This window comes from Podarcis bocagei (assembly GCF_964188305.1).
Source record: "Podarcis bocagei genome assembly, chromosome: 2".
NCBI lineage: Eukaryota > Metazoa > Chordata > Lepidosauria > Squamata > Lacertidae > Podarcis > Podarcis bocagei.
The window spans coordinates 39,729,121-39,756,795 of record NC_138126.1 but is presented as its reverse complement, the minus strand read 5'-3'; the positions used below and the strand labels follow the sequence as shown (position 1 = coordinate 39,756,795).

Here is a 27,675-nt window from a genome sequence, read left to right as displayed (position 1 = left end):
TTAGGTGGGGCATGGCCAAAAAAAAAAAGGTTGGGAACCACTGCTAAGCTTTTTGGGGGAGATAGATCCAGTCACCTTCTGAAAGGGGCCATCGACCCAATTGGCATGTTTTAACTTTGTCGACGGTGGCGGCGGAGGGAAACCTGCAGAGGACCTGAAACGGAGGGCTCTCCTAGCCAGGATCCTTCGAGGGCAGAAGAGATGCCGAAGCGATTGCCCTGAACTGCTGCACTTGCCATTCTGCCCTCAGCACCACGCCTCGCCTCGCCGGCAAATCCTTTTCTCACGCGCTGGGTGTAGCCGCCCAGCCTTCGGTCCCGTTTGCCTCGCCCACACCAGGATTTGAATAACACCTTCGGCTCGCCGGTGCGTACGTGTGCGAGGCAGAGGAAGGGGGGGGTGAGGCGGCGGGCAGGAGGAGCGGTCTCCAAATAATTCTGCCCGCCCGCCTGTCTCTGCGCCCGGTGCAAGGTCTCCGGAGCGCAGGAGGGTGAGAGGGCCGTCCGCATCCTCCCCAAAAGCATGTCTGGACTGGGGAGCGGCGGCTGAATCAGGAAAGTGCCGCGAAGGAAAGTGAAATGGACCCGCCCTGGGTGTGAGATTAGGATCAGGGCGCGATTAAGCAGGCATTCATGGCGAGGGTCAGCGTTAAGTCTTTTTAATCTTCGCCGAGTCCCAAAGGCCTTTCCCCGCTTCCCTTCCCTCCCTCGCCTCCCACCTTTGGTCACATGCACCCGCACGCAGACACGCTCGAGTGGATGACTAAACGGCTCGGAGCACGGGGAAAGCAGACGCTTCAGAAACTCCCTGCTGCTGCTTTGGCTCTGTGGGCAAAACACCTCACACAATGCCCGAGCTGTGCTTTCGCCCAGAGCAGCTCTTCAGCAACTGCAGACTGTGCCCTAAACTTTCTGGTTTCCAAATCACAGGGTGAGCTCGCTCTGCTGCAGCTGTAAAATGGACATATTTGTTTTTCTGCCTACCTACGTTATGCGAGCTTGGGGGAGTAGGAGTTGTATGTGTTTGATGGTGGGTATGTAGCCACATGGGAACGTGGGTGGCGCTGTGGGTTAAATCACAGAGCCTAGGACTTGCCGATCAGAAGGTCGGCGGTTCGAATCCCCGCAACGGGGTGAGCTCCCGTTGCTCAGTCCCTGCTCCTGCCAACCTAGCAGTTGGAAAGCACGTCAAAGTGCAAGTAGATAAATAGGTACCACTCCAGCGGGAAGGTAAACAGCATTCGGCGGTTTGAATCCCCGCAACAGGGTGAGCTCCCGTTGCTCAGTCCCTTCTCCTGCCAACCTAGCAGTTTGAAAGCACGTCGAAGTGCAAGTAGATAAATAGGTACCGCTCTGGCGGGAAGGTAAACGGCGTTTCCGTGCGCTGCTCTGGTTCGCCAGAAGCGGATTAGTCATGCTGGCCGCATGACCCGGAAGCTGTATGCCAGCTCCCTCAGCCAATAAAGCGAGATGAGCGCCGCAACCGCAGAGTCAGTCACAACTGAACCTAATGGCCTGGGGTCCCTTTACCTTTATGTAGCAACATTCTACGATTAAAGCACTATGGTGCCACTTTAAACAATCATGGCTTCCCTCAAGGGATCCTGGGAACTGTAGCTTGTTAATGGCACGGAGAGTTGTAGGAAATCCCTGTTCACCTCACAGAGCTACAATTCTCAAAGTTCCCCAGAGAAGAGGGATCCAGCACATAATAGTTGTGGTTCCCCCAAGGCTCCGCGCCCAGTGCAACCAAACCAGTCACACTCCTCAAAACTAAGGTTACCGTATTTCAAAAAGTAAAATTCCTGACACCCGCACCCAAATTGTTGGGTTTTTTTCTGGGAACAAAGCCAAATGGCTGAGCTTTTTTTTCGGGAAACCTCCCCCCAAAATAGTGGTTTTTGAGCTGTTTCTGCTGCTTTTTCCATCGTGTTGCCATACATTCCTGACTTTTTGCCAATTCAGCAAACAAAACCCTGATGCCATTTTTACACCGAGAAACCAGGACATATCAGGATTTTTTCTAACTGTGGCAAGCCTACCCCAAACCCGCTTCGGAGGGATTCACTGTTAAACCACTCTGAAAATTGTAAATCTTTGAGAGGTAATGAAGGTGTCAGGCAAGCCTCCTTGGGGAGAGCATTCCACAAATAAGGAGCCACCACGGAAAAGGCCCATTCCTGTGTTGCCATTCGCCAGACCTCTCATGAGGGAGGCACCCAAGGAATGGTGAAAGATGGTGAGTGCAAGTTGAAGTTCAGAGTGTGGTCTCTTTGCAAATACCTGCCATTGTATTTCATAGCCCGTTATCCAAATTTCTGATCAGGCAATTGCTTTGATGTGCTCCATTCTAGAGCTGAAAATGACTTCAACACCCTTCAGAGATTTCACAAAGGCTTGATCATGATGAGATGTTCATGCAACCGCTTCTTCAGGACCTCCCATGAAAGAAATTCTATTTTCCCAGTGTTTACACCTGTTGACATTCATTGGATTTTTGTTCAAGTAAGTGTGGTTATGATAAGATATGCCAGAAGCATTTCTTGACACCCAACCTAAGCAATTAAATTACATAGATAAATCTCCCTACAATTTAACCTTTTGGCATGCAGATGTTTCAGCTTCAATGTGAGAACATTACGTTTCCCAACAGCCAAACAAACAAATTATGATTTCTGGGCAATCTTCCCACAAACCAGGACAAGCAAAGCTCGCATAACCTTGAGTGACTATTGTGGGCATCTAGGGGACAATGTCTGTGACACCACAAAGACACAAGATCTATTACAGGCATATTTCATCATATAACAGATCTTGGCATTTAAAAACGTTCTTTTGTTTTCTTTTTTTAAAGCAGTTTTTAGACCTGCAAAAGTTGAGCAACCTTTAAAAAACACACACAAACACTACATAGCTATCCAGATAGAGTGGGTATTTATTTTTAAATTTTTCATTTGCTTCCTTTCTTTGAAGGACAGCTGTGTCAAAAGCAGTGAGCAGGCTCCCTCCCCCTATCTCTCAAAGCAAAGCGCTCTCCACCCAGTAGATCTGCAAATTTAACATGCAACTGTACTGGCCCCATTCATGCAGCATGGCATTGTTAGCAATAATCACCCTCCCTTCACAATCTTCTGAATCAATAAAGAGGGGCATCTGTAGCCAAGTTGACCTGTGGTTTAAAAAAAACACACACAAAATTTCTGAGCTTGGTTATCAGTCTAAACAGTTATCTCAGCATAAACAAAACCCATCTACTGTATTTTTCCGTGTATAACACGCCCCCAAGATTGCCGAAAATTGCTCACCCGCCTGAACAACATTTGAAAAAGCATGCGAGGCAGAAGCCACCAATCGTCTGACTGCTCACCACCACCAGCAGCCAATCGCCCGTCCAAATGCCGCTGCAGCAGCCAATCAACAACAGCCCTTGCCGAAGCCCACAATCACCTGCACTATTGCCGCTGACAATCTCCTGCTCGCAGCAGCCAACAATCCCCTGTCCCCCCCTCTGCACTATCTGTTTATAAGACGAGCCCAGTTTTTTAAGATTATTTTAACATAAAACTTGTCTTATACACAGAAAAGTGTGGTATTCTAAAATACTGACTTAATGGGACTTTCTTCTAATTAGAAATGTGCAGGATGGTAGTGTAGTTTAAGTGGACACATTGCCAGGGTAATGCCCCCCATTGGGAGGTTTGTGTGATGTAGCCCATTTCAAGAGTTAGTATACACAACAGGCTTGTAGGATTTACTGTTAACATATAAGACGATATACTACAATCTTAAAGCTGTACTTACACATGTGCTATTGGTTTCAGCTGTTGAGTCGACCACCCCTAACAGCCCAGTGTCTTCATATACCCTGCTATTCGGGCGGGGGGGGGGTTGCTGTGCATCCTTATGGCCAACAAATAATGCCACTCAGGGTGAGAGCGTGGGGGTGAAAAGCATGAAGTTGCGAGAGTCGGTTGGCACAGAGTGAGGCCCCTTTGGGGTAAGGGACAAAGGGGGTGTGAGTGGGCTGCCTCTGGCTGGGAACTGTTGCTAAAACAATTCACTTGGTCTTTTTTTTTTTTTACCCAGGAATTTGGTTAAATTGGAAATTCTAATTGTTCTCCTCACTGCTGTTTATTTTTGTTTGACCGTTGGGAAATGGTTAATTTATGCTATTTATTGGATTTTTTAAAAATGGGATTCTGCACTTTTTGCATATTGTTTCCTTTTTCTGTATATTTTTATTGTTCGTTTATTTCATTGTTCCCAGCTCTGGGGTTGACATATTAAATGAAGAGCAGGCTATAACTACTTGATTGCTGTTGTCATCAAAAGGCTTAACCGGGGGGGGGGGGTGTAGCTTGTGAAGTGGGACAATCAGCGTACAAATCTTTTCTGGTATGGAACAAGAATAAAGCTGAGAACTCCTGACCTACTTTTGGTTTCACTGCTCTGATCTTGGGAATCTTAGTAGGGAAGGATGTGGTTGAGCAGCAAATGAGTGTCTTAAAAATAATAATAGAACAAGAAAACTCTGAGATTGAACCCCAGCACCATCTCTACAGTTGTGGGCAAAATCATGCCCAGACTTGTTTCTGCGACTAAGGAAACAAAGACAGCATAGGTCTTCTTGGCAATATTCCCGGCTCTGAGCTGTCTGCACAATAGACTCCTTGTTGCAATCCTTCAAGTGCCATGTGCGTCTTGCTCCAAAACTCCCTTGGAGGCTGGCTGGGCAATCTATATGACAATTCATATGCCTAAATACCTTGTACCAGCCACATTTAGATAAATATGCCGTGTCAGACCATTGGCATGCTTCAAAGCACAACAGACTCTATACCAACAATATTTTTTTTAACTCACAAAGGCTTCATCTTCTGCAATTCTTTGCATTTTAATCTGTTGCAGTTGGATGACATTATTAAAATAAATAAATTCTTTGCCCACCTAGGTTTATTGCATTATTTTTTTAAAAAAGAAACCGAACTATTAAGCAATTTAAAGGTTGCAGATCTGTTATCCCATATATAGACCAGCATTTACTGGCTTGTCTATAGATACTACTCTACTGGAAATATTCCTATGGTTTTGACCCTATTCATGTTTACATAAAAGTAAACTGTTTGGAACGCTGTAGCACCTGCCTTAAGCCAGGTGGTCAATAAGGTGCTTCATTGCCATGGTACAATCTTCACCTGACCCAGCTGCAACAAAACATGTCTCTCCCATATCAGTCTCTACAGCCACAGGTGTATGCTGTAAACTCTCCAACGGCTTGCCTTCACCCCTGAAGGTGCCCTCTTCCATTGTCTCCCAAGGCAGACAGATGCCAACAACTGCATGGAAATCAGGTGGACTCCCCCCCTCCCTGTAAACAGGTTGTATTCAGTGTTGGTTTTGAGCTAGCTTCATGGAACCTCCCCATGCACTGCAGCCTTGAAAAAAGAAAGAAAAAGTTGCTCCTGAAGGCTAGGGGAGCCTCCAGAGCATTATGGGATACAGAGCAGAGGGTTGCAGCAGGTAAGAGCATCACAGGAAAACTGGATGTCCCACCTTGTATGAGCAGAAGCACTTTCTGCTAGTGCAAAACCACCATTGGATACAAGCTAATGAAATCGTAAGCCTGTTGCTTGGGTCCATTATAGATACTTTATTATAGATAAAGGGCTTGCACTGACAACTTCTGTGTTTTGTTAATAACTAGCATCATCCGTCACGGGGATCAATGAAGCTGGCAGAGTCCAAATGTGAGGGTGGGTGGAAATAAACATCTTGCAAGCATCTCTTGTCTTCAAAATCCCTTGGGCTCAGGTGACTCGGTTCAGCTCCCTTGTAAGCTGGGTGCTACTGTTTCACAAGGTAGGTGGTTTAATTTACAGAGCATGCAAAGGATGCCCTCCCCCTTCCCACGTTCCTGTCAGCAGGGAAGTCCTGGCTTGTGATTCTCACATGCAAAGCAGTTGCTGGTCTTCGGTGGCAACATGCGCTGCGCATTGCTCTCGGGCAGCAAAAGGCCGCCTGCAACATGCTGCCAAATATTTTCCACCCCAAGGCAGCTGAGCTTTTCGCCTCCCTGTGATTAATTCTGCCCACTCTTACAGGCATTATTCTCCCAGCCAAGGAGGAATGGGAGACTCCCTTCTCCTAGTCTCACTATTGAGCAATCGGAGCCCCTCCCACCAGCTCTGTGTATGTACTGTCTTTACACTAAGATTCAGCCACACGGGCCTAAAACTATAAGGAAAAATAAAGCTTTTGCTTTTTTTAAAAAATGATCTAAACGTAGGCACGTTTACGCAGATGTAAGTCCCACTGTGTTCATTTGGGCTAGTCCCTATTAAGTGTGCTTAGGGCCCCCTGCAGACCAGTGGTTTATTCCAGCTTCATACAAGAAGCACAAGGGCTGCTGTTGTTGCTTTCATAGAATCATAGAGTTGGAAGGGGCCCTGGGGATCATCTAGTCCAACCCCCTGCAGTGCAGGAATATGCTGCTGTCCCTTACGGGGATCGAACCTGCAGCAGTGGTATTTTCAGCACCATACCCTTAACCATTCTGCAACACATTCTTGCCACAGTATCAGTGCATTGGTGGGGACTTCTCCAGGTTCATTCATTGTTCTACGATGTCTCCCCAATGCCGCCACATTATTATTGTCCGGAGGGGCTACTGTGCAACGAAAGCAGAAGGAAAATAAAAATTGATGGTATAAAAATGGATGAGATGTCAGCAGGAAGTTGCAGTGAATGAAGCATAGAATCATAGAGTTGGAAGAGACCCAGAGGGTCTTCTAATCCAACCCACTGCAATGCAAGACGCTCAACTGAAGCTTCCATGACAGATGAATGCTCTGTATTTAACCCATGGGTCCGCAAACTAAGGCCCGGGGGTGGATCCAGCCCAATTGTCTTCTGGATCCAGCCCACGGATGGTCCGGGAATCACCGCATGGATCGGCATGGATCTGATTCTGATCGTTCGGGCTGTGCCATTCCTCCCCCTCCCTCACACACACCGCGGCAGCGCCTCCTCCCTCCCTCCTCCTGGCTTCTCCCCGCCCTGCCTAGAGGAGGAAGGGGGCTGGCCTTTGATTGCTGCCAGCACCAGCGTGATCGCTCAAGTGGCCGCCATTTAAAGCAGCCCCTCTCCAGAGGCCTTTTGTGCGCCACTCATCATCCTTCCGCCTCCCCCTCCATAAGGTCTGAGGGACAGTGGACTGGCCCCCTGCTGAAAATTTTTGGTGACCCCTGATCTAACCTCTGCCTGAAAGCCACCAAGGAAGGACAGTCCACCACCTTCTGAGGGAATTTACAGTATGAGCACCCCAAAACTTCTGTAGGCTCAAAAAGTACTGAATGTGTGGAGCATGTACCAGTCCACCCCTGATAGCATCATTTGCACAAGCCTCCACAAATGCACAATAAAAAAAGATGTCCAGAGAGGCCCTAGGATTGCAGCCTCGGTTAGAATTTCATTGGCATACCTCCCTTTGGTTAACTCCTACAAGAGAGCATTCATTAATGAGTAATTTGCAGTGAGTCACACACAAGAGGAGACGGGCCATAGTTCAGTGGCAGAGCACATGATTTGCCTGAAAAAAGATCCCACCAGATTCAGCCCCTGGCATCTGACCCCTGTCTGAACTTCCAAAGAGCTGTTGACAGTTGTTTTAGAGAGGTCCATGTTGAGCAAGATGGGCCAATGGTCTGACTCAGCATAAGAAAAGTTTCCTTTGAGAAAATATTTAAGATCAAACACCCCAAAAACATCAACAGCAGTAAAGAAACAGCATCAGTGTGTCAAGGCTTGTGCTAGTGTATCACAAACGCCACATAGTCTACGTACATATACACCATTGAGTTCACTCTCAGGGACTCAATAGGGCTTACTTTTGAGTAAATGCGCACAGAACAGGGATTTAGGAATAGAAACATCACTGGGAGGGTATTTTCTGGACAATATTTCTAACATGGTACTGGACTTTGAAATTCTGAAAATGAGAAGGTTTCAGGAATGAGCTGGTTGCTAACAGCAATTTTATGAATTTATTAGATCCTAAATTTGAAAGCAGAAGTCTATGCCAAAGTCATATTGAAATAAGGGACTGTAGTTTTATATAGTTATACACTGTTGTTTATAGACGCATCTGAGAATATGCTCAACTGTAGAAGAGAATGTAATCCTATGCGTAAAGGTAAAGGGACCCCTGACCACTTGGTTCAGTTGTGACCGACTCTGGGGTTGCGGCACTCATCTCGCTTTATTGGCCGTGGGAGCTGGCGTACAGCTTCCGGGTCATGTGGCCAGCATGACTAAGCCGCTTCTGGCAAACCCGAGCAGCACATGGAAATGCCATTTACCTTCCCGCCGGAGCGGTACCTATTTATCTACTTGCACTTTGACGTGCTTTCCAACTGCTAGGTTGGCAGGAGCAGGGACCGAGCAACAGGAGCTCACCCCGTCGACCTTCTGATCGGCAAGTCCTAGGCTCTGTGGTTTAACCCACAGTGCCACTCGCAAGCCCCACAGTAAGTCTCAGAGAATATGGCAAGGTTTACTTCTGAGTAAGCATGTCTAGAATTGGATTGCGTGGCTGCAATCCTATGCATGGAAGCAAGATGTTTTGTACATGGTGGGATTTACGTACTTTCAAGTAAGCATGCAGAAGATTGGCTACATGTTGAAGTCTATGTTCAATGGCATTTAGCTTGTGATCTTGTGTACATCTACTTGGAAGTAAATCCCACTGAACATAACTATTTTTATTACGGTTTATTAAATCTGAATACTGCCCTTCATTCGAAAATCACAGGGTGGTTCATAACATAAAAAACACAATATAAAAACCACAAAATGCATAATAAAATAAGAACAACAACAAACCAATAATCCCCCCCCACACACACACAACACATTTAAAAGGGCATTGGTTGTCAATCAGCCAGAGGCCTGGTTATAAAGAAACATTTTCACCTGGTGCTTAAAGATATGCAATGATGGCCCCAGGAGAGCCTCCCTGGCTTATTGACAAACCAGGCATGGGGAAACTTTGGTCATCCAGATTTTGCTGAAGTACCATTCCCATCATCCCCAGTCACTGGCCATGCTTGTTGGGGCTCATGGGAGTTGTGGTTCAGCAACTTCTGGAGGCAGTAGCAGAAGAAGAGGGGTGGAGGGGGGGTGCCACAGGTGGCACTGAGGCTGCAGGGCTGGCTTTCAGGGTGCCCCAGCTGCCTCCCTCTCGACCACTCTCCAGCAGAGGGGGAGGTGGCGGACAGACTGCCCAAGCTCTTCCCACCTAGTGGTTGGCCAGAACCACCCATGGCAGCCTGCCCCCCCCCCCCGGTGCCTGGCACCTGAGCAGCTAGCTACGCCGCTGACTGGAGGGCCAAAGAACATTGTGCTGATAACGCCAAGGTTGCAGGTTCGACCCCCATAATGGGCAGCTGCATATTCCTGCATTGCAGAGGCTTGGACTAGAGGATACTCCGCTAACCTTCCATCTCTACAATTCAATGGTTTGATGAATGCACAAACTTGCTGTAAATTCACCTACAAGTGTAGGGCAGGGTTTTGTTGACTATTTGTTTTCTTATCGGCCTCACAACGTAATCTTGAAACTTATCATATAGAGGTTCTTGGGTGGCAGAGCTCAGTGGCGGAACATCTGTTCTGGGTGAGGAGGGGTTCCCAGGTGCATTTCCAAGCATCTCCAGGTAGGTGTGGGAAAGTCCACAGTCTGAAATCCTGGAAAGCTGCTGGCAAGACCTTGTAGAAACAATACTGAGCTAGACGGATTTATGGTCTGACTCAGTACAAGGCAGCTTCCCGTGTTCCTATGAACCTGCCTGGAAGTGTCTTGTGCGATCGGCTTAGTCTGTTACTCTAGCCCTGATTTCACTGTTTGCTTGACACAAAACAAATATACCTTTTACCTGTGTCAATGGTCATGACAAGTAGGAAGAGAGTAGGGAACACACGTCCTTCTCTCCCTCTTCCTCTCTCTCTCTCCATCCTCCCTCTGCCCCACCTACTCGCCACAGATCAGCCTACACAATCCAGACCATAGGATGCCACGTGCAAAAACCATGCTGGGGAATTGCACCATAACGTGAGTTTGCTTTGCATCTTTGCCACTCCGGGAGAACGTCCTCATTAGCTGCTGCAGAGCTGTCCCAGCTCCCTCGTCTCCCTTGCATCTCTTATGCCAGAGCAGAGAAAAGGCTGTGCTGCACCAATCCTGTCTCACACGTGGCAGGAGCACAGCACGCAACTGCTGCCCTCCCACCTCCTACGGCTGCCACCTGCCCCAATGATGCCTGTTGTAAAAGTGCTGCATTGTGCAGGGAAAGGAGAAGCACACAGGGCAGCGCAAGGGAGCGGTCAGCCTAAGGCAATTTTCTGCTTAGATTAGATTGACTTGGCTCTGGTGCCGCATACAGTTCTCTCTCCCTTCTTTTTGGATGTTTGCCCTGTGCTGGAGATATGTATCTTCAACTTAGAAATCAATGGCACCGTCTCATCATCCTGATCCTGGGCCCTTCCACATCTCCTGCCATTCCTCCCTGTACTTCCCTGGCCCTGATGCACCTCATGTCGTGTCTGCAGGATGCAGCTGGGTGTCCGCAGCAGGGCCAGCTACAAAACAAAACAATATCTGCCCCATAGATGGCTTGGCCCTGGTATCCTGAGGGATAGCTCATGAGACTCTTAATCTCAGTGTTGTGGGTTCAAGCCCCACATTGGGCAAAAAGATTCCTGCATTGCAGGGGGGCTGGAAAAGATGACCCTCATGGTCCCTTCAAACTCTACGATTCTGCGAGTCTGTTAAAAGAGAACAGAGCCCTTGAGAGGGCTGGAGAGGTTCCCAAGATCACGCTATTGGAAGTTCCCCTTTTCTTTCTTTCCCCTGCCAAGCATTTCACAAGGAAAGAAAGTCAGGGAGCAGTTCCTGTCTGCCAGACAATCCCCTGGGGAGTTGTGATGATGCAAGAAAGGAATGGTTTCAGGTCTCCTCTTCCCTTTTCTTTTTAAGGGGGCGGGGAGGGGGGAAGGATTGAAGGCTAGAAAAAGAGGGAAGAACTCAGCTGGACTCAGTGCTCTCTCTGGTTTGAGGGGTCTTTCCATGCAGCAGCTTTCTAGCCTTTTCAGTGAATGAATTTGGCTGGTCTCTTTTTAAGACTTCCCCAAATCCTTTCCTAAGGGAGAAAGGACAAGAAGATGAGTTTTCATGTCACATCAACCCTGACACGATGCTCTCTCTCTCTCTCTCTCTCTCTCTCTCTCTCTCTCTCCCCCCCCCCTCTCTCTCTCTCACACACACAAAAACACACACACGCACCCTTCCTTCTCACCTCCTCACATGCTGTAAGATATATTTCTCCGCCCTTCAGAGTGCAACCCAGTTTCCCCTTATGTAACACCCGGAGAAAATTCGCAAGCATCTGTAAAGGTGCAATTACCATTAGGCGTGCCTTTCGACAATCAGCACAAACATTTGAAGTGGGCATTATCGTGGCTCCTTCAGGCAGGTGGAGATGTGGGGTACGTAAGTTGTAAACATCCCATGCTGGCGAGCTGTTACATCACCAATGAGGATGATCTAGAATTACATAACGGGTGTTGTTTTCTCTTGTCCACGTTCAGATTCTGTGACCTTTCCCCGACTGAAATTACTGGAGAAGATCGTGATCGGTGCCATGCGCCGAGACTTCGCCCCACTTTACAGCTGGGTGCTGTGCAGGGTGTTTGGAGCGGAGGGGGGGGAGAGATTGCAGTTCCTATGACCACATGTTGCAGAGCCTGGAGTTGCCATGGATACTGTGCTTCTCAGGATTTTGCCACTTGTTGGCAGTCACACTTGCTCAATAAAGCAAAACCAACAGATGTCATGACACCACCAGAGGGCTATATATCGTGGGCTGTTTCTCACCAGCTCATTGTGTGTGGTAGCTGCTTTCTTACCCCTCTCACTCCAGATGCCTGCTTTCCTGCATTTTACCCTTAGTGAAATAGTCATAGAAGAAAGAGTTCAGTGTACTTTCTCAGATCTGTAGCATGAAGCAGCATTGTAACCCTTCCAGACATGTGCGCTGGGCAACAGTGCACCAAAATGTGACTGCTGAGCGCATCTACATCATACATGTAAAAGTCTCTTGTTCCACTTAAAACAGTTGTGGCTTCTCCTCCCTAAGAATTCTGGGAAATGTCGCTTGCGAACAGCCTCCTAACGTTTCTCAGCTTCCTTTACAAACTACAGTTTCCAGGATTCTTTTGGGGCAAAGGCATGACCCGTAAAGTGGAATTAAAGTGCTTAAAATGTATGTTGTGGGTGTGACACACATGGAACTTCCCCACTTGACCATTCCAGTAGGGTCAAAAGATAAGAAAACCAGGTATGGCAAAAGAAGAAGAAGAAAGAAATGGCTCAGGAGAAGCAAATGTATTAATGAGAACTTACCCACTGAATTGTAGCTTTACCTTTTCAAAGCCTGCGCACTTGCATTTGCATGTGCACACAGAAAACTCTCCACTCTAGTGCTGTGTATACTTCCTTGCTACTGCTGGCTTCCTCCTCCTCCTCCTCCTCCCCCTCCTCCTCCTCCTCCTCCTTCTTCTTTGGCGATCACTCGTAGCTGAGTAAGATTGTCTTCCATAAACACGGTTTTAAAAATGAGTCCGTAAGAGATTGTGGAGGCCAATTCTGGATCCACATATCCTTCCACAGTGGGGGACATAGGTTTCCAGGTGGGAGTTGATCATGGTGAGGGTTTGCCAAGTGTGCCTTCCTCTTAGCGCGTTTCTCCCTTTCGTCCTGCGTTTCAGTGTCTTCAAAACCCATGACAGCTTTGGTTAAGGCAATGGGGCTGGGAGGAGGGGAAGAGAGAAAACAATGCTTGGGAGGGCTGGAGCAGGTTCCCTGGTCAGGGTCAACCACCTCTGGTGTTATATATTGCACATGGCTAGAAAGCTTGAGAGTGTGGTGGAGGAGGGTTTTGTTTGTTTGCTAATAGTATGGTAATAGTGTCTGAACTGCAATCGGCATAGCTGTCTATGCCCCATTGTTGCTTTATATGGTCTAATCTGTTATGAATGTTTGTTTCCCTCTAAATACCCAATTAACAGTCCACACACCTCTTTATTCTGAAGCAGAAGAGTCCCCTGAAGTGACTATCCTATTCCATTTACATGTAATAAAGTAGTCGTGTGAAAATGCCCCAAGGTGTTTGAACATGCCCCAAATACCACATTTTCAGGACATGGGACTTGAGATTTAACAATGCAGAGCTGCTTTCACAAAACTACTCTGCCATGAAAGTGCCACCTCAAAAATTGCCATGTGCCTGAAAATAACTACCATATTTTTCGCTCCATACGATGCACCTGACCATAAGACACACCTAGTTTTTAGAGAGAGGATGCAAGAAAAAAAGTATTATTTAAAGGGAGCGCTGAGCAGAGACTGTATGCATTCCAGGCTCTGCTCAGTGCTCCCTTTCACGAGCTACGTGGAGCGTGTGTGCCGCGCTTGCAGGCTTTTCCCCGAGGAGGGAGAAGGGCAGCCCATCACTGACGGGCTGCCCTTCTCCCTTCTCAGGGAAAAGCCCCCAAGAGCCACACACACGCTCCACGCGGCTCTTTAAAGGGAGCTCTTGGGGGCTTTTGAGAGAGGTGGGGGAAGGGACAGAGCCATGCACCCTGTCACTTCCCCCACCTCTCGCAAGAGCTGCACACTCTTTAAAGGGAGCGCGGCTCTTGGAGGCTTTTGAGGGAGGTGGGGGCAGGGACAGAGCCGCGCGCTGTCCCTTCCCCCACCTCCCGCAAAAGCCAGGGATAGCCGCACGAAGCCTCCACAGGGCAGTGGGATGAAGGCTCCCTGTGCTCTATGGAGGCTTCGCACGGCTAAGCCAGAAGTTAGAACAGCAAGAGTGAGTGTGGCACAGCGCTCCCTCTTGCTGTTCTGGCTTCTGGCTTAACCACGCAGCCTGCATTCGCTCCATAAGATGCACACACATTTCCCCTTACTTTTTAGGAGGGAAAAGGTGCGTCTTAGAGAGCAAAAAATACAGTAGTTGGAAAATACAAATAGGAAAACCTTGCCCAGTTATTACCACACTTTGGATATTTGTTTATGTGAGTTACAATCCTGTTTTCATTTGCTCAGGAGCAAATCCCTTTGCTTTTGATTTGACTTACTCCCATGTAGCTCTGTGTAGGACTGAGCCATGCACAATAATCCTATGCATGCTGATTCAGAAGTATCTCTGTGTTCCAATAGGGCTTACCTATTTATAGGTACCTGTAGGATCGCTGCCTTAGATTCTTTTCTGACCTGTCCTCAAAGACACAATGAAGGGAGTGAACAAAATATTTCAAAGTGGAGGATAAATACAAAAATATAGGACACCATTTATACTGTGCCAACCCCATCAAACACAATGTGGCTTACTTGGGAGCAGGAATATCGGAAGCTGCCTTAAACTGAGTCAGACCATTGGTCCATAGCTAAAATGGTCTGCACTAAGTGCCAGTAGCTCCCCAGAGGTTTTAGGCTAGGTTTTCTCCCAGCCTTACCTGGAGATGCCAGAGATTGAACTCAAAAGACCTCCTGCATGCAAGGTAGATGATCTGACACTGAACTACTGCCTCTCCCTTGAATAAACATGCATAGGATTGCACTGTAAAACCATCAAGGCCTGGTGGTGAAATGCTGTGACTCAGGATTCTCCTTTCTTTATACTTCTGCTTCTCCAAATGCATCGCAGGTGAATTAACTTCTCAAACCTCATTTCCATTAAACAGCACTCTGGGTAAGCTGCAGGCAGCCAAGGCTGGACATGTAAGTACATTTAACATTAGACCTTTTACTTTTGAAAAACAAAACAAAACCAGAACCTTGAGCAGTACAACTTTGGAAACCATAGTTTAACATCCAGTTAATTTTAAAAATTAAGTTTAAAACCTAGTTTACCTATTGTAACACATTGAAGCATTGTTCACAATTGCTGCAGAAGCATCATGACATTGAATTTTCTCTCACACCTCTGTAGGCAGAGCAAGCTATGGAAACGTTCCCAGCCTCAAGGATGTGCTTCAAGAGTGCTCTCAACCTCCAGGAATGAGAACAGTGTGATACTGTATTTCATCTTCCTGGGGTCCTCAGGAGCTCCTTTTAGGTTTCACTACTCAGAATCAGATTGCTATTTAAACAGCCCATGGGATAGTTAAGTCATCTGAGGTGATGTGGCACTGAAGTCAACAGCCACCTCTTTCCAACTTTATTTCAGTAAACTCTGACTCCTACAGTAGAGCTCACCTTTTACTGATGTGACTAGTCTCCAGTAAAATGTTGCTCGGCGATTTTGTGTTATTATTATTTTGTTTTTTAAAACTTCTGCTTGTTTCCAGTTGCTTTTATGCCTTATTATTCCACCTTGTCAGGTTGCTTTGAGACTTTTTATTACATAGAGTGAATGATAAATGCAAATAACAACAACAATGCAGCAACCCTGCTTTCCACCTGCATATGAACATCCCCAAACCCACAGCTGGGGAAGATCTTGACAAAGATGTCAAGGAGATAAGTAACTATAGAACCTTTAGAAGACATCCGAAGGCAGCCCTTTATAGGGAAGTTTTTAATGTTTAATGTTTTTAATATTCAATTAGGAGCCGCCCAGAGTGGCTGGGGAAACCCAGCCAGATGGGTGGAGCATAAATAAATTAGTATTAGTAGTAGTAGTAGTAGTAGTAGTAGTAGTAGTAGCAGTGGTACTGTAGTATGTTTTTGTATACGTTGGAAGCCGCCCAGAGTGGCTAGGGTAACCCAGTCAGATGGGTGGGGTACTACTACTACTACTACTACTACTACTACTGCTACTACTACTACTACTACTACTACATTGTTGGAGCCAACCATTTGCTTTAAACACACACACACGAGTTACCGTATCCTTGAAACTCTCAAACCTATGCAGTTTCCACCTAAGCCAGTGAAATGCCATGCACGCGAAAGGTTACATAATTGGTACAAAATGGGCGAGTTGTCACTGCAAAAATTATCAGTAACAACTGCCACCATAAAAAGCTTCTGGGGCATTTAGCATAGGCCAGTGTTCCCCAACCTTGGGCCTCCAGCTGTTTTTGGACTACAGTTCCCATCATCCTTGACCACTGGTCTTGCTAGCGAGGGATTATGGGAGTTGTAGTCCAAAAACAACTGGAGACCCAAGGTTGGGGAACACTGGCATAGGCAATACTAGCTACAAAATGGAAAGCACAATGGAAAAGTAGGCATGTTATGTCAGAGACGCGTTCTAACACTTAAAACCTCTGGCAGATGCATTGTAACAGCTGCATGGGAAGAATTGTAATATGCAAAGCTGTTCCTGCCAGGAAGATCCAGTGATGAGGACAGTTTCATCTCTTGAAATCCTGCCTGTCCTACAACTGATGGTAGAAGCATAGATAATAATAATAATAATAATAATAATAATAATAATAATAATAATAATAATAATAACAACAACAACAACAACAACAACAACAACAACAACAACAACAACAACAACAACAACGGCATGACAAGCTATGGGAGCCAATTCTTTTCCCAGACTAGCATTAGCATAAAGTTAAATGGCAAACAATCAGTTAGCAGTGAGAAAGAGCTAGATCTGACTCGGAACTTATCCAAAAATCGTGACATTTCATGCAAACTGCAGCCAAAGGGCTGGCTGGGTTGTTCTGATGAGGCTGTGATATTCAGCCTCTTCCCACCAACTCTTTGTCCTGCCTGACTCATACATTCTTCTGCAATCAGCACACTGCTTCTATTGCCTCAGCCATGCATGAGAATGTTCCATGGACAGTTTCACTTTGGCTCTCTCACCCTAGAATTCCTTGCCTCCTTCCTGCCCTCTCAAATTTCAATTTCCTTCTTCCGCCCACTCCTCAGACCCCTGGTTTTCAGTCTCCTGAGCCCCCTGCCCTGTAATGGACTCTGTTCTCATTCAGCTTTCTACACTTCATGGTCAGAGAAAGGGATGTGCGGTGAGGGCGGTGCGCCCTGGGTGTCACCACTGAGGGGGGTAACAAATTGTCAGGCGGCACTCACTGCAGGGCCTGCAGCATGCCCGAGCTACGCATCTCTCCTGGGAGTGACGCAGTGGCTTGAGCACCCGCAGGCTCTTCACTGCCCCAAACGGTCCACCCGCTGCCTCCCCCTCAGCTGTAGGGCGGCTGAGTGGAAGGAGGCAGGCAGAGTCCTCAGAGGCCCCACAGAGCGTCCTGCCCCGGCTCACCCTGCCCCGCAGGCGGTTGGGTACAGGGCATGCGCGCTGCCTCAGGTGCCCGATCGGCTTGCTCCACTGTTGCTACACTTTAGGCTTAACATTTGTGTCTACTTATGAGACATCAGGCATAAGCCTGCATTTTATTAATGTTTGATCAGGACTTGTATATTAGAGAGAGCCTAAAAGATTTTCAAATGTTTCATGCCAGGCAGAGAAAACCTTGGCCATTCTCCTAAGACAAGGGGCCCCCCCTTTGATTGATAGCAGAAAACAATTCTCAAAGTCGTAAAAGCTGAAATTACAGACTGAGTAATGACACTGACCCTACATGTTACAGAAGATAACAAAGGCAGAGATAAATATAATTAGGAATGGGCAAATAGTAAAATGATACCATGGGCCTCTCTTAAACCTTGAGCTGTATTTTCTAAGGCCAGAGGCAAATGGGGAGAAGCATCTAGCTGACAGAGAAAGAGAGGCTTTTTTTGGGAAGTCTTTTTAAAACTGTTTCTTTCTTAAACTGAGAGAGTTTGAGGAAGAGCTAATGGGAAAAGCAGCTGGCTGGAGAAGGGGGGGATGTAAACTGAAGAGGTTTCTTCTGAAACTGTTTTAAACTGAGTTCCCTTTTTACAAAGACCTTATTCTTTTTAAGAGGCTACTTGTGTTGTGTATTAAATGTATTGGCTTAAATGTAATTATGCAAAGGATTTAACAAATGCTAGAAGAGTTGTATTTATCTTGAAATTAAGTCAGCCATTGAGCCCAGTCTCTTGCCAGACAAGAAGACGCCATCAAATGCTGTCCTGATATATGGCTGTCAGACATTTGTTTGGAAACCTTCAAATGAAGGATATCTTTCAATGTTGATGTGAAACTCAAGATCCTTGACATATGTTTAAGATAAAAATTTAAGATTAACCATTTGTTTTAGAAGGCAATAGGGCAGGGAGGGCAAGAGGTGAGCTGGTAATTAAGATTCCTTGTTGAGACACATGTAAGATATATTACTACTTATTTGTCATTTATAGATGTAACAATATATAGCTGTTTGTGTTCCATATAAGGACAGGAGGATGTGGGTGTATCTTTTAGGATTGGATATAGCAATCAGCCAATAGGAAATCCAACTAGGCTGATTGGACAGAGGCAGCCACAGGAGGAGCAAAGGGGGCTGGATTAAGGGAATATAAGGGCTGGCCATAATGGCAGGAGCCAGGCCAGAGCTTGGTAACCATATACCACTGTGCCTCTCATTTATTTGTCTGACAAATAAATAATTATTTTAATTTCTCTATTGCTGCGTTGAATATTTCATTCCAGCTAAGCGTTAACCACAAGCAGGGTGCTACATTTTATGGTGCTCCTGTGACTCGGATAAGTGGTCTGCTGGAACGCAGCCCCTTCGCTCTACTGAGCAGGGTACAAGAGAGAGGATCTCTAAACTGCTTACCCAAGCGCGCACTGGTAAATTTTTCCAGGGGGAACGCAGAAGTCTCGTCTGTCTGATACCCTGCTCACTGGCGGCGACGGACCGGGGGGAAACGGAACCAACCAGGGGTAAGTGCACGAAGGGATTTTTGGCCCTCCAATTAACTGGGAGGAAGAGAAGTCTTGATCAAACTTCTGCGTCTCAGTAAGTGGGAACTGAGTACGCTAGGTGGTTGGATACATCAGATGGTGATCTGGTGGGGGAAAAGGGAAGAATGGGAGGTAGTGTGTGGTGAAGTATCTAACGCATTGTATGTGTGAGAAAGTACAGAGCAATCTGTAGCTGACCTGAGTGTGGAGTGGGTAGTACTTCGGTTCCCAGTGAGGCGACTCCATCTGGGCAAGGAAACCCACGAAGCGTGTGTGTGAGTGACTGAGTGGATACTTCACAGGGCCATACAATGGGAGTTGGGGGTTCAAAAGGGGAAAATACACCTCTTGAATGTATGTTAAATAATTTTAAGAAAGCCTTCTCAGGGGCATATGGAGTCAAAATGACGCCAGAGCGCCTGAGAACGTTATGTGAATTAGAGTGGCCGAAGCAAAATACTGAATGGCCATCTCAAGGAACCTTTGATATAAATTTAGTAAGCAAACTTTGGTCTAACATCGCCAAAGAAATTGGAGGGTGCCCAGAACAATTTTCATATATAGATTCCTGGCTGAGCACATTAAATAAAAATCCTCCATGGATAAGGGAATGCAAAGTCCAACGATGCAAATTATTGGCTGTAAAAGCCGAAGCTAGGAAAGGAATCTTGCCAAATAAACTCAAACCCATTTTTGAGGGACCAGAGGAAGAGCTGCTTCCACCTCCACCCTATGCTCCACATCGAAGGGAGCCTAATCCAAACCCTCCACCAGTTGTAACCCCAAGGCAAGAAAGTGGAATGAATAATGGGGCTGGAGTCACAGAACTTGATTCCTTGATAGATTATGAAAAATATCTTCAGGAGGCATTGGAGGCCTATAATAAAGCCCAAGCAGAAGTGGTTATTCCATCTGTGAGTCCCAGTAGAACTCCATCTACAGTCTCTTTTAGTGAAACAACTGATTGCCTACCCCAAACTCCTGTACATCCAAGTCCTAGAGAATTATTACAGAAGTTACAGGGAGACCTTAATCGGTCAGCAAGCAATACAGCCAGGCGTATAAAGCTGCTAAAAGAACGCCTTGGGACAAATACCATCCCCTATGATTTGAGGCCCCTAGAGCAAAGCGAAGAGAAAGATTACGTAGTAGCCCCTCTCAGAAGAGTATTTGATGCACTTGAGGAGCCTGTGCTGGTTAACGGGCAACTCGGACCACGGCCACCTCGAACTTCGACCCTCCAGTACATTCCATTCACAACTACGGATCTGATGAATTGGAAAACACACACCCCATCTTTTGCAGAAAAACCTCAGGCTATGATGGACTTGGTGACTTCAATAATAAATACTCATAGTCCTACTTGGACAGATTGCCGCCAGCTCCTGAATACTCTGTTCACCACTGAGGAAAGGAGAGACATAATTGAAAAGGCACAGATATATTTGCGTGAGCAGGCCAGAGTGGGAAATATTTTTAATATTGACCGTCATCTCCAAGACAACTTTCCCTTGGAAGATCCTAATTGGGATCCAAACAATGTAATTCACCTGGCCAGACTTACCACCTACCGCCAGACGCTTGTGCAAGGTATCCGCAGGGCATGCCAGAAGCCCACTAATATGTCTAAAGTCTCAGAAGTAGAACAGAAACCAAATGAGAGTCCAGGAGACTTTTTAGAGAGGCTGCAAGAAGCCTATCGTATATGGACTCCTTTTGACCCTGAAGCCCCTGAAAACAGCAGAATGATTACTGCTACATTTGTGGCCCAGTGCGCTTCTGACATTCGTAAGAAAATTCAGAAATCCGAAGGATGGGAAGGGATGCTGATGAGCCAAATTATGGCCATTGCACGCCGAGTTTATCGGAATAGGGATGAGGCTGAGAAACAAGAGAAGAAGAAGTGGCAGAAGGAAAAGATGGTGATGCTAGCCACAGCAGTGATGTGTTACCCATAACACTGTTTCGTGTTCGGTGTGCACCCACAAAAAGACTTAAGTTGTCACCTTTTGAGCTCCTGTATGGGAGACCGCCCTCCTTTGTTCAGGATATTTCAGCTGATCTTAAACAAATAGGAGACCATGTGACACAGGGACAAGTGCAATCTCTCTCCCGTGTTTTTGTTTCTCTTAACAGGTGGGCCCTCGAGCGTACGCCGTGCAGCATTGCCGAGCCGATTCATCAGTTCCAGGCTGGCGATAGCGTATGGGTGAAAGAGTGGAAACGTGATCCACTTGCACCTAAGTGGCGTGGACCTTACACCGTCTTGCTCTCTACTCCAACAGCGGTGAAGGTAGCTGAGGTGACCCCCTGGATTCATCACTCCCGTTTGAAGAAGTCCGAAGGCAGTTGGACGTGCAAAGGTGACCCCTCTAATCCTCTTAAACTGACTCTCTCCAAAAACCCCTGTATCTAGCCCTACCGGGAACGGGCTAGGTCACGGGCAACATTAGACGACCGGCCTGCTGCAGCCACAACCTGGAAGCTGGCTGACCTGCGCACGCCTGAAGCTTGAGGAGCATCTGAACCAGCGATTGTGAAAGGACAGATTCTCTTATACAATTAATTGACTGCCCCCCCCTTGTGGAACAATTATCAGAGATATTACTCATTGGGGATCCTCGGGATATATGTTTTGGTCTTGGTGGTTCCCCATTCCTGTCACTGGGGGAATTATATTGGGACTAATATTTATTTGCTATCACAATAAGGTAATCTTTTGTGGAAGGAATGCATATGCTAGACATCAACATGATTCTATTAATCCTGATCCCTTGGGAAGGGGAAGGGTCCTTGAATCTGGCCAAATTGACTAAATATGGATTCCACCATGACCACAATATGTGGGTAGGTTTAGCTGAAATGGTAGCCAATGTTGCAAATAGGACCAATTGCCTTGTTTGCTCTCTCGGGCCAGATGATTCAGAGGGAGGTATGCCCTTATTACCGATACCATTAGATGCCATTGGTATGGTAAGCGAAATACCACACCAAACAGAAGTACAGAATTTCCCCGGATGGAACTCAACTAAACCATTACGAGTTATACCTGTACAAGGGGAATTCTGTGTACATAGATCATCAGATGCAGCTGATTCTACCATGATAGGCTCTTCTCATTGTCACTATACTTGGGATAATATTAAGAATACCTGGGCACACGATACTACCTATCGAACTCGGGATGCCTTGCCCTGTGCACCTCCTTTTATTCATGCATGGAAAGTGGTATGGAACATAACTGTGACAGAAAAAGGCAATCTAACATACTGCACTGTGAACTCTCTACCTCTTTTGCTATTTCGCCTTCTGTACTCCACGTACCAAAGACCTCAGACACGATGGTTGTGGTGGATATGTGGAGAATGGGCATACAAGAAACTCCCCTCCAAATGGAGTGGGACTTGTTTCCTGGGATGGGTATTACCACCAATGTGGATTATGCCCACTAATTTGGCCAAGCGTACACGAAGAAACGCTGATATTTCTCATATAGCAGGAGGAAGTACCCAAAGTTGGAGCGGTACTGATGATTGGCCACCAGAGCGCATTATAGCCTATTATGATCCTGCCTCCTGGAATCCTGGTGAGCTCATACAAGGGGCACGGGATCCTATTTATAATCTAAACAGAATAATTCGATTGCAAGCAGTAGTGGAACTTGTAACCAATGCAACGGCCAAGAGTTTGAGACTTATTGCACAACAGTTGGATGAAAGTAGAGCCGCCATTTTGCAGCTGAAAATGGGAATGGATTATGTACTTGCCAAGCAGGGAGGCCTATGTGGAGTCTTGAACTTGACAGGGAATGCCTGTTGCTTTAACATTTCAGATAATGGTGAGGCAATCCGTGTGTTGGCCACAAAGATGGAGAATATAGCACATGTCCCAGTACAAACATGGGAAGGATGGGATATGGGATGGCTCACCAATTGGTTACCTAATGTCACAGGACTCAAAGGGATACTATTGTCTTGCTTGTTTTTCTTGACAGTAGTGGTAATGGTTTTATGTATGATGCCATGTATCATTTCATGTTTTAGAAGTACAATTAGCAAGATGGTTTCAAATGAAACTCTACCTCATATCATGGCCCTATACAGAGCTTTACCTCAGGAACATGATGAAGGTCAAGCTATCAAGGACACTTGGGATGAAGGTCCTTGAGCTTGAAAGGGGGGAATGAGGCATCAGGCATAAGCCTGCATTTTATTAATGTTTGATCAGGACTTGTATATTAGAGAGAGCCTAAAAGATTTTCAAATGTTTCATGCCAGGCAGAGAAAACCTTGGCCATTCTCCTAAGACAAGGGGCCCCCCCTTTGATTGATAGCAGAAAACAATTCTCAAAGTCGTAAAAGCTGAAATTACAGACTGAGTAATGACACTGACCCTACATGTTACAGAAGATAACAAAGGCAGAGATAAATATAATTAGGAATGGGCAAATAGTAAAATGATACCATGGGCCTCTCTTAAACCTTGAGCTGTATTTTCTAAGGCCAGAGGCAAATGGGGAGAAGCATCTAGCTGACAGAGAAAGAGAGGCTTTTTTTGGGAAGTCTTTTTAAAACTGTTTCTTTCTTAAACTGAGAGAGTTTGAGGAAGAGCTAATGGGAAAAGCAGCTGGCTGGAGAACGGGGGGATGTAAACTGAAGAGGTTTCTTCTGAAACTGTTTTAAACTGAGTTCCCTTTTTACAAAGACCTTATTCTTTTTAAGAGGCTACTTGTGTTGTGTATTAAATGTATTGGCTTAAATGTAATTATGCAAAGGATTTAACAAATGCTAGAAGAGTTGTATTTATCTTGAAATTAAGTCAGCCATTGAGCCCAGTCTCTTGCCAGACAAGAAGACGCCATCAAATGCTGTCCTGATATATGGCTGTCAGACATTTGTTTGGAAACCTTCAAATGAAGGATATCTTTCAATGTTGATGTGAAACTCAAGATCCTTGACATATGTTTAAGATAAAAATTTAAGATTAACCATTTGTTTTAGAAGGCAATAGGGCAGGGAGGGCAAGAGGTGAGCTGGTAATTAAGATTCCTTGTTGAGACACATGTAAGATATATTACTACTTATTTGTCATTTATAGATGTAACAATATATAGCTGTTTGTGTTCCATATAAGGACAGGAGGATGTGGGTGTATCTTTTAGGATTGGATATAGCAATCAGCCAATAGGAAATCCAACTAGGCTGATTGGACAGAGGCAGCCACAGGAGGAGCAAAGGGGGCTGGATTAAGGGAATATAAGGGCTGGCCATAATGGCAGGAGCCAGGCCAGAGCTTGGTAACCATATACCACTGTGCCTCTCATTTATTTGTCTGACAAATAAATAATTATTTTAATTTCTCTATTGCTGCGTTGAATATTTCATTCCAGCTAAGCGTTAACCACAAGCAGGGTGCTACACTTAGAATTCCATTTCTGTATACACTCCACCCCCTTTTCCTCTGGGTCCTCCCTTCAAGGCCTTTGCTTTCCCAGCTCCCTGTCATCATCCCTCTTTGTGCCAGGTCTTACCTATCCTTCCTTTCTTCAAATTCCTCCTCCTTAATCCACTGCCTGATCTACCCCTCCCAGTCTCTTAACCTACCTGCCCTCTGCCATTTCTGCTGCCTTCCATAAACATGCGCACTTGGACACATCAAGCCTTTGATTAAATTGAAGACTGTGTTTCGAGCCCTCATGGTTGTAAAATAAAACTTCAAAATGTTCCCTTTCTGGAGCAGAACCCAGTTGCTGTGTAGCACACGAGCCCCCAATATGCTCAGATTGTGAAGCCATATGTTTTCTGTATGACTGGCAAAAACTTGGGTGTCACCATGTCAGGATTAGACTGCGCCAAATCATTTCTTATAAGATGTCTGTCCTGGCCATTCTTTCGGTCTATTGTTTCAAGTGACTGAAGCTATTCCCGACATTATTTTGGCACAGGATTTTAGAGATTTAAAAAATGTGAAAAGGAATGTGAGTGAATGTGAGTTGTTGTTGTTTTATTCCACGTTGGCAAAGTGTTGGAAAATATGGAGCCAAAATATTGCATCAAGGTGAAATTCCAGAATGAAAGCTAGCACTTTAAATTGAACGCATACAGCAGTCCTAGGCTATAAGAGAAGGGGGGAAATGGACCCAGCCCCCCAACAACAGGGAAGCACTGCGTGATTGCTGCAATCAGTGAAGGGGATAAAGGATATCTCTCAAATGCAGCGACTTAAAAGCTGCTTCTCAAAGCCCCAGCAGTTCAGCGGAAATCTTTGAAAGAGTCGTTCCGGTAAGTTTCCATCCAAACAGCTACAAAGAGCACAGTTTTCCATGATAGAGTGGAAGATTGCTTCAGCTTCCAAGCAAAACCCAGAGGGAATCACCACCTTCCCTCTCCTCTGCACTTGCTGCAAGAAGTTCCTGAGTCATCCCAGCCAGATGTAGCATTAAAGAAGCCCCGCAGGCAAAACAGTGTGAGTGGGCCTGCTGATGTGTACAGTGTAGGGAGCATGCGAATCCTGCCACAGCAAGCAGCTCTCTTAAGAAGAAAATCAATCTATGCAAAAAGGGTTCGCTTTTCCAGCAAACTCTTGCTCAATAAAGCTCCGCGTGCTGAGGTTACAGCCAGGGAGTAGGTGTCAAGAGGGATATGCTCTCATGCCCTGGAGTACCTTCTTATTCTGGCTCAGAGTGCATCTATAAGGGCAATTCTGGATTATTATTTTTACATGCCACCCCAATCTCCAAGCGGTGAGAGATTCCAGGGGGTTACAGCAGTGGTGTCTTTAGGTTGCATGGTTTCATCTGCATATATATATATATATATATATATATATATATATATATATATATGCTTTCGTAGATTTTCACGGGTACAGGAATGTAGGTTTTGGTGTCTTCGGGTGTCTTCCCGTGTAAGAGTTGGGGTGTCTAGGCGACGTTTCGACGAGGTCTCACTTGTCATCTTCAGGCTGGTGCTTTCGGCTTCTTGTTACTAGAACAGAGCAGGATCTCAGTGTTTGAGTTCCTATAAATACTGTTGAGGGGGTGTGGTGTATAGCCTCCAACGTTCTGGGCAGAGAGGAAGTTCCTAGGTTAATGTGCCTTTTCTTCTTTTGTTCATTAATTACTTGAGGGATATCTTGAGTGATTACTTGAGTGATATTCTGAGTACCACTTAGGAGGGTCATTAGGTGTGGATTAGTTGCTAAAGCTTTCGTGTCTTGACCTCTTGACCTTGTAAAGAGTTTTTCTCAGAAAAACTCTTTACAAGGTCAAGAGGTCAAGACACGAAAGCTTTAGCAACTAATCCACACCTAATGACCCTCCTAAGTGGTACTCAGAATATCACTCAAGTAATCACTCAAGATATCCCTCAAGTAATTAATGAACAAAAGAAGAAAAGGCACATTAACCTAGGAACTTCCTCTCTGCCCAGAACGTTGGAGGCTATACACCACACCCCCTCAACAGTATTTATAGGAACTCAAACACTGAGATCCTGCTCTGTTCTAGTAACAAGAAGCCGAAAGCACCAGCCTGAAGATGACGAGTGAGACCTCGTCGAAATGTCGCCTAGACACCCCAACTCTTACACGGGAAGACACCCGAAGACACCAAAACCTACATATATATATATATATATATATATATATATATATATATATATATATATGTGAGCATAGGATGGAGGTGCTCACAGAGCATCTTCTTTGGCTATGCTAATCATGGTGCTTAACTAGTCGGCCAAAGCCACTACCTAGACAAAAGAACTGGTTCTGCAAGCTTCCTCTCACACATTCTACCTCCACAGATACATGTTCCAAATAATTGGAAGAGACTCAAAACACCATCCAGACTGACCCCCTAAACTCACAGAATCATAGAATTGGAAGGGATCTCAACTAAAGCATCCATGACAGGTGGCCATCCAGCCTCTGCATAAAAACCTCCAGTGAAGGAGAGTCCACCACATCTGGTGGGAGTTTATTCCACTGTCAGACAGCTCTCACTGATGTTTAATCTGCTTAATCTCTAGATCAGTGTTTCTCAACCAGGGGCCATATGGCCAAGAAGTGGAAATCGTGTAAGGGGGGAGGCACGGTACAAGACTAGAGGGCCACAGAGGGAAGTGAGAAGTGAAGAAAACAGGGGGGGGGGGAGAGAAATTGATGTTCCTTTGCAAGAAGCGCTCATAGAGCTACAGAGCGACATAGCAGCCAAAGTAACTTGCAGTCAAGAAAAACACCATTTTGGATAAAGAGTACAATATCTAAAAAGTTTCCACAGCTTTGGGATAAAGCTATATTGTTTTTCATGGCATTTCCTAACTTCGTATTTGGTAGAATAAGGTTTTCAGGCATGTGAATTACTTACTCAGCCTAACGTGGAATTGCCTTAACATAATGGACAGAGGTGATCTTTGGTTAATCCCTCACACCAGTAGAACCGCATATTAAAAAAGCTTGTTTCTGGTCATCAAGCACAAGGGTCACATTGATCGAGAAATACTTAAAAATCCATGGAATAAAAGGTAATAATAAATTGAAATAAATCTCTCTTCATACTTATTGACATTCAATAATTAAGGCTGAAATCCTAATCCCATTTACCTAGTCTAGGGGTTGTAGCAGTCTTTCAAATTCATGACGCAGTGTAGAAAACAACGACATTATAAAACAAAAGAGAGCAATGTCTTAATATTTTCTTTCTGGTTTATCTAATGTTATCCAGTGTTATTCTTTCAGCTTTCCCCCCTATAGTCTGATGCTTACTTTGAAATTTTCAGGATTCAGGCATCACTGAAGTTTCTTTCCAT

At 45.7% G+C, this 27,675-nt stretch overlaps 1 long non-coding RNA gene across 1 annotated transcript; it reads left to right on the top strand.

Moving 5' to 3' along the window:
- The first annotated feature begins 793 nt into the window (after window positions 1–793).
- LOC308581755 lies at window positions 794–6,421 on the top strand. Its single transcript, XR_014005253.1, has 3 exons — window positions 794–930; window positions 2,354–2,504; window positions 5,704–6,421. It is a non-coding gene; the product is annotated as an uncharacterized lncRNA (long non-coding RNA).
- Window positions 6,422–27,675: the final 21,254 nt, after the last annotated feature.